General features: G+C 35.5%; 1 non-coding gene across 1 annotated transcript; it reads right to left on the bottom strand.

The window, feature by feature from the left end:
- Window positions 1–6,278: 6,278 nt before the first annotated feature.
- On the bottom strand, window positions 6,279–6,399 carry LOC122678610. The gene has a single exon (XR_006336259.1). It is a non-coding gene; the product is annotated as a U6atac minor spliceosomal RNA (small nuclear RNA).
- Between the last annotated feature and the right edge of the window lie 1,006 nt (window positions 6,400–7,405).

Here is a 7,405-nt window from a genome sequence, read left to right as displayed (position 1 = left end):
TCTCTATTGGTGTTGTTTGTAAAAAACAAAATTTCCTCACTTGTAAAAGAGCTAAGTTTTCATAATGTGCTTATTTGACTACATAGGTAACCAAGTGTTATTTCTCAGGGATCCAAAATTTAAATTTTATAATTGATGCAAAATCTTATATTTTTTTCAGGAGCACAATATAATGACTTACTGTTTATATGGTCAGTAAAGTGTTAGCTACTCAGTAGTGTCCAACTCTTTATGACCCCGTGGACTGTAGCCCATGGGGTTACAGTCTCCTCTGTCCATGGAATTCTCCAGACAAGAACATTGGAGTGGGTAGCCATTTCCTTCTCCAGGGGATCTTCCCAACTCAGGGACTCAACCTGGGTCTCCCGTATATATTGCGAATACTTACCATAATAAATTTAATTAACACCTGTCACTGAATGTAGTGACAAATGCTTTTCCTTGTGATGAGAATTTTTAAGATTTTCTCTTAGCAGCTTTCAAATGTGATAGAGTATTATTAATTATAGTCACTGTGCAGTCCATGGGATCCCCTTGACTTATTTATTTTTAACTAAGAGTTGGTACTTTTTGACCACTTTCACCCATTTTAACCACCTCTAATTTGTCTTAATCAAACAACCACATCTCCATAGATTTTTTCCTTCTCAAAACTAGATTCTAATTGAAAAAAAAAAACAGAAAAGAATCTTAGGATATTTTTCACACCTGAAATTATGTTTGCATTTTCTCAAAAGCCCCTGGAAATTTGCAGATGTTTGTTACTTGCCTCATAAAAATAGGAAAGCTAAAAACAGGTTTGTTTGATTTGTCCCATATTTCTTGTTTAGATTAATACTAGTGTAATTGTTGACTGGGAAGAATTAGAAAAGATGACTAATCTTTCTCAGGTTAAGTCTATACAGAAAGCATGCTATTCATAGGGATATTTCACCAAATTTACAGTTTGTGGGAAGGCTCTGGAGATTTTTCAATGGTTTCATAATGTATAATATGCTCTTATCCTAAAGGAAATTATCAACTAACTGGGAAATAGTATTGCACTATCAATAGAATATTGTACTTTCCTCCATTCTGATATTATTGGCCTTGGGATTAAAATAATCATAACCACTCAGTCTCATTCTCAAATAGGTTTTTGCATCCCTCTGATACTGGCTTAAAGATCCTGCAGTAAAAGCGTCAGTATACAATTTATATCTTCAACATATATAGACAGTCTCAGAGTCTTGCAGAAAGGACTGTTCCAGGTACATGGAACAACTGATGCTCTGAAAAATAAAATGTGGGGTAAAGGCCTCCTAGTCGACTTCAGTTAGACAGTTTTCAGACTGCACCCAGTGTACTAAATCAGCATCTTCAGGACTTTTTTCCAGTTCCAAAAGCTGACTACTGACACAAGACCTAGATCCATAACAGGACTGAAGAGGAAATTTAATTGTAGTCTGTTTGGATTATTGTTGAGATTACTTTTAATATACCATTTTTAAATGACTATATGAGGAAGTTCTTTTTCTTTCAATTTAAGCAATTGCTAGCCCATTTACTGGGCTTACCTGGTGGCTCAGTGGTAAAGAATCTGCCTGCAGATGCAGGAGACACAGGAGATGAGAGTTCAATCCCTAGGTTGGGAAGATCCCCTGGAGGGGGGCATGGCAACCCATTCCAGTATTCTTGCCTGAGAAAATCTGGTGGACAGAGGAACCAGGTGGGCTATGGTCCATGGGGTCACAGAGTCAGACATAACTGAAGCGACAGCATACACAACCCATTTAGTAGATGACAGTTTTACAGACTGAAATGAAACATTTAAAAAAAGTATTTAATTCTCACTAATCCCTCATACTTTAGCAATAAATATTTTTTTGAGTCTTATTTTTCATAGCAATAAAGTTTATATAATCAACAAGAACTTATCCTTTTTTCTACCAGTATATGATTGAACAAATCAATTATGCAACCAAGACTGCACCTGGAGAGCCATATTTGACAGTTCAGTTCAGTTGAATCAGTTCAGTCACTCAGCCATATCCAACTCTTTGTGACCCCATGGACTGCAGCACGCCAGGCCTGCCTGTCCATCACCACCTCCTGGAGTTCACCCAAACTCATGTCCATTGAGTTGGTGATGCCATCCAGCCATCTCATCCTCTGTCGTCCCCTTCTTCTCCTGCCCTCAATCTTTCCCAGCATCTGGTCTTTTCAAATGAGTCAGCTCTTTGCATCAGGTGGCCAAAGTATTGGAGTTTCAGCTTCTACATCAGTCCTTCCAATGAACACCTGGGACTGATCTCCTTTAGGATGGTCTGGTTGGATCTCCTTGCAGTCCAAGGGACTCTCAAGAGTCTTCTCCAACACCACAGTTCGAAAGCATCAATTCTTCAGTGCTCAGCTTTCTTTATAGTCCGACTCTCACATCCATGCATGACTACTGGAAAAACCATAGCCTTGACTAGACGAACCTTTGTTGGCAAAGTAATGTCTCTGCTTTTTAATATGCTGTCTAGGTTGGTCATAGCTTTTCTTCCAAGGAGTAAGCGTCTTTTAATTTCATGGCTGCAGGCACCATCTGCAGTGATTTTAGAGCCCCCCAAAAATAAACTCTGTCACTGTTTCCACTGTTTCCCCATCTATTTGCCATGAAGTGATGGGACCGGATGCCATGATCTTAGTTTTCTGAATGTTGAGCTTTAAGCCAACATTTTCACTCTCCTCTTTCACTTTCATCAAGAGGCTCTTTATTTCTTCTTCACTTCCTGCCATAAGGGTGGTGTAAATCTCATTTAATCAAGTATGACAGGCTGGCTGATAAAGAACAAGGGTCAATCTTATATGAGAGGCCAATGTGTATACACAGCCCTAAGAAAACTGGTTTGGTACATGGATTAGAGAATTGAGTGACAAAAGGACACTTCTTGGCAGACCACTCTTTAGCAAATTTTGAGGGCCTCAAAAAGAGATGCCTCCGAAATTTATAGGCACTGTAGATAAAATCTGGTGAATAGAGTATCCTGGTATTATTTTTTTAAGTCTCAGGATAAAGGGCAAATAAGAGAGACTTCTAAAAAGTCAATACAAGATGCCTTATGAAAATCCCCAGACAGAAGTCAATGATTTTGCATTGGCAGCCATTCAGTTCTGTGCAGCTCTAGATTGGCAGAATAAACTCATGGAGGTCAAATGGTTATTAATATTCTTGTTTGATCTATGTAAATAATCAGACTGAATTTTATGAAACTATCTACTTTGTGATCATGAATGTTATTTTGAGATTATTTATAATCCTCAAGGGGAGATGGCAAAAAAATCATCTAAAATTTGGAAATGATGATTATTTTGTGTATCAAAATGATCAGTGTGGTGCTGGGCTTGACCATGTCTTGACCAAGCTGTCTTATAGTTTGGGAGGAACAGAGATTAATTTATAGACTTTTCCCCCCCTATACCTTTACTAACTGAATTAAATAATATATTTGACACACACTCATTTTATATTTGTATGAGAATACAAATTTTTCTAACCTCTTGAAAACTATGGTTTAACACTGATAGTGATAATAAAAGTTCTAGAACAGATCTTTGGTATTGCAATATATTATATTGCTAAATGGAATGAGACTTTACTATGGTCTTAAGAGGCACTTGGCTAACTGTTTAAGGATACAACTTACCAAGAATATCAATAATAGTAAGAATCTTTTTTAAAGAGTATTGTGGGATAGTTAATAGTCTTTGCATATATTACCTATTATTCTCACCACAGCCTACATAGAAAGTATATTCCCACTTTCACTGACCAAAAAAAAAAAAAAAAATTGAGCATGTGGGCATGTGGGTTAGTATTTTTTCAGCATCATAGGTCTAACCTTCTGGCTGTGGAAGCTACCTTACTGCTTCTTGTTCTAGGTCACTGCTGTAGACTGAATTTTGTCCTCCAAAATTCATATGTTGAATCTGTAACCCCAAAGATGATGGCATTTGAGGTGGACCTTTGGGAGAACTTAGGTTTAGATGAAGTTATGAAAATGAGGACTGCATTATGTGACTAGAGATCTTATAGGAGGAAACATCAGAGAGCTTGCTCCTTTCTCTCTCCCTCTCCCTCCATTTCCTTCACACATAGTGGAAAAGTCATGTGAGGACATTTGTATCAGCAAGGAGAGTTCTCACCAGACACCAACCCACTGCAACTTGATCTCAAACTTCCAGTCTCCAGAACTATGAGGAATAAACGTTTAAGTCACTCAGTCCATGGTATTTTGTTTTCACCCCAAGCTGACAGTCACCATATAGATACAGAAAACTAGTGCCCAATGACCAGAAATATGGGTTAGCTTTTGCCCTGTCTTAATTCACAGTTGAACTTGGACCTTAACTATAAGCTGCTACACAGACAAATCATAGCTATGCTTCCTCTAGAAAAGTTAGCAGAAGCCAGATGCTTGACCCAAAGTCCCTTGGCAGATTCTATTTTGGATTAGGCAGAAGCCAAGTGTGACACTTGATAGTCATTGGCAGTCTCGGCGTTCGTGTTCAACACTGTATTCTACTTACTCTGCATTGTTCATGGCACATGGGAGCATTCAATATGTGTTATTTGTTTGATGAATGTTGACTGAATGAACACAGAGCAAAGTCTCCTTTTCTAATATTAGCCATTAAATAGGCTGATAATATATATTTTCTTTTTTTATTTTTTGAAGGTTTACTTTTCAGTGCTACCATTAGAAATGAGGATGTTTTCTGCCCTTTCCTGCCTACATAGTTAATACGATGATATGTAATTGAGCTCTCTGGGGCTAAATATGCTACATTCAAATTGATTTTTTCATACTACTGCTTCTCATTTGTCGGATTAATAGTGCTTTTGTCCAGACTAAAAATAACTATCCAAAATCATTTGGCAAACATGCATTACTATAAATTCTCATGAAAACGCAAAGAATATGCAAGTTTTCATAAATGTCAGATCATTAGTTAATAAATCCTGCTCAGAATTCTCCATATTCTTAAATAATGACTTATTGCTATGTAGAAAATGGGAGGATTGGGTTCATTTAATTATGGCTAAGTAAATTAATTCTGTTCACTAATCTGGAAATAAGTGAACGACTCAATTCATGCCAAATGCTTTTCAAGTTTTTTCTCACTTAATTTTCCAATAGTCCTCTGGAGTATGTATTATTATCATACATATTACAAATGATCACATACTACAGATATCCAAACTCTCTACAAAATCCTGGCAAATTCTACTACCAGAAGACTACTGTAAATCTCCATATAGAGAAGACTGACAACTTTAATGACATTGCTATTGTTCTGGTTCTTCTTGGAGATGAAATGAGTGCACTTACAAATATCAAGTATCATAATCTAATTAGTGCCTTAGAAACCAGGAGGAACTGAAGTATATTTATGAGATAGGTAGTAGAAGGAAAGTTGAAGATTGAATTGCCTTGAATCATGTTTTCACTGTAAAATAGGTTATTGTCTGTTTATACTCGCTTTCCCAAAGAATGGGTCGCAGAGCTGAAAACAGAGCAAGTTTGCAGTTTTCCAGAACACAATATGTTTGATTTTGTTCTTCCAATACTCACAATGACTTTAAGTTTTTGCTGTGTGATTCTCTATGAGATAAGCCAGAGATCCTCCTATGGGTGACCTGATCCGAGGACGATTCTTATTTTCTGCTTAAGGCCAAGGTTTGAGAACCACAGACTTGAATTTGTACATTCTTCAAGTTCATTAAGTAGCTAGGTTCACACCTTCATGCTTTTGAAGTTCATGCTTAAGGCAATTTTGGCCTGAAGTCTAATATAAAAGAATTTTTAAACAGGACATGAGTAAATATATCATTTCTTTAGTCATTGTCATCCCTTTTGATACTTGAATATATGATTAATTAATAACAAAGGAAGATTATGCACCTGAAATAACTATGTGAATCATGCCTGCTAACATGATTATACCCTGCAAGTGGAAATTAGCTTGACCTATTCATAGAAAGAAAGTACTTGTGGTACTATTATTTTTCTGTGGCACATCACATTTTTTCTCAAATTTAAAGAGAAGATGGCAGATAAACATAATTCACATTGTATCTAATGATTTTAAAATTTATTTTACTTAATACAGACAAAAATTATCATGATTTTCAAATCAAACAGTATTAAAAATTCACTGAAAAGCTTGTTATCATCTCCCAGAGTTAACTACCTCAGCTTGTTGAATATCCTTTCAGAGATTTTTAAAATGCATATTCAATTCAGACAAATATATATTCTCAATTTTAGCCCTTTGTTATCTAAAGGTAACCTAGTGCTTTTTTGTCAGGCCCGAGAGCCTCTTCCATCCTTGTCAAGGGGAGTGCTAACCTTCTCTCCTTTCATACAACACAACCTAGTGCTTTTTTAACTTAATGATGTACCTCGGAAAAATTTCCATTTCATTACACTTTCTCTTATGTTTTATATCTGCATAGTAACATACCATTGTATGACTGTATCTCTGTTTAAAATAAGAAAACCAAACAACAACAACAAAAAAAATCCCCACATTTGAGTTGTTTCCAGTGTGTTATTTCAAATAATGTCACCACAAATAAATTTCCATATATACTATTTTATGAGTCAGTTTTAATAACTGTCAGTGTATTCATACAATATGTTCAGTTTACTTAGTAACTGACATATATTAAAAAATGAGATTTGTGAATCAGATTGTACATGCATTTTTGATGTTAATTTCTGTGGCTAAATAATTGCCTGCCAGAGTTTAATCTATTTATACTCCCACCACTAATGATTGAGAGTCTACCAAATTCAAATAGTTTATACTAGTTTGTCCTTTACCTTTACTGATAGTGTTTGTTTAATGTTACTTTTCCCTTTTCTTTTTCTTTTTGCCATACAGAACTTTTCTTTTCTGAGTCAAACTTCAATATACTTTGAATGACTTTTGAATTCGAGTTTTGCCCAAATTTTCCTCTAAAACTTTTCCTCTTAGTTTACTTTTCCACAAAAAATTTAGAATCTATTTTCTGGTTCAAAAAAAAAAAAAGAAAAAAACCAACTTGAGAGAAATTACTTTAAATTTATATGTTAATAAATTATTTATTTAATTATTTTGTAATTAAGGATGTTGAATCTACCTATTTAAAATCATGAAATGTCTTTCCACGTGTTCATACTTTCTTCTGTGCCCTTCAGCAGTCTACCAAAGTTTTCTGTCTATAGATCTTATATATTTCCTACCTACTATTTTTCGATTTTTCAGCGTTTTTGTTGCTAATATAAATGAGATATTTTATTCATTATTTTATCTCAGTTCAGTTCAGTTGCTCAGTCGTGTCTGACTCTTCACAACCCCATGGACCGCAGCACACCAGGCCTCCTGTCCATCA

The sequence above is a fragment of the Cervus elaphus genome, chromosome 20, assembly GCF_910594005.1.
Source record: "Cervus elaphus chromosome 20, mCerEla1.1, whole genome shotgun sequence".
Lineage (NCBI taxonomy): Eukaryota > Metazoa > Chordata > Mammalia > Artiodactyla > Cervidae > Cervus > Cervus elaphus.
Note: the sequence above shows the minus strand (reverse complement) of the source record. Positions and strands in the feature narration are given on the sequence as shown.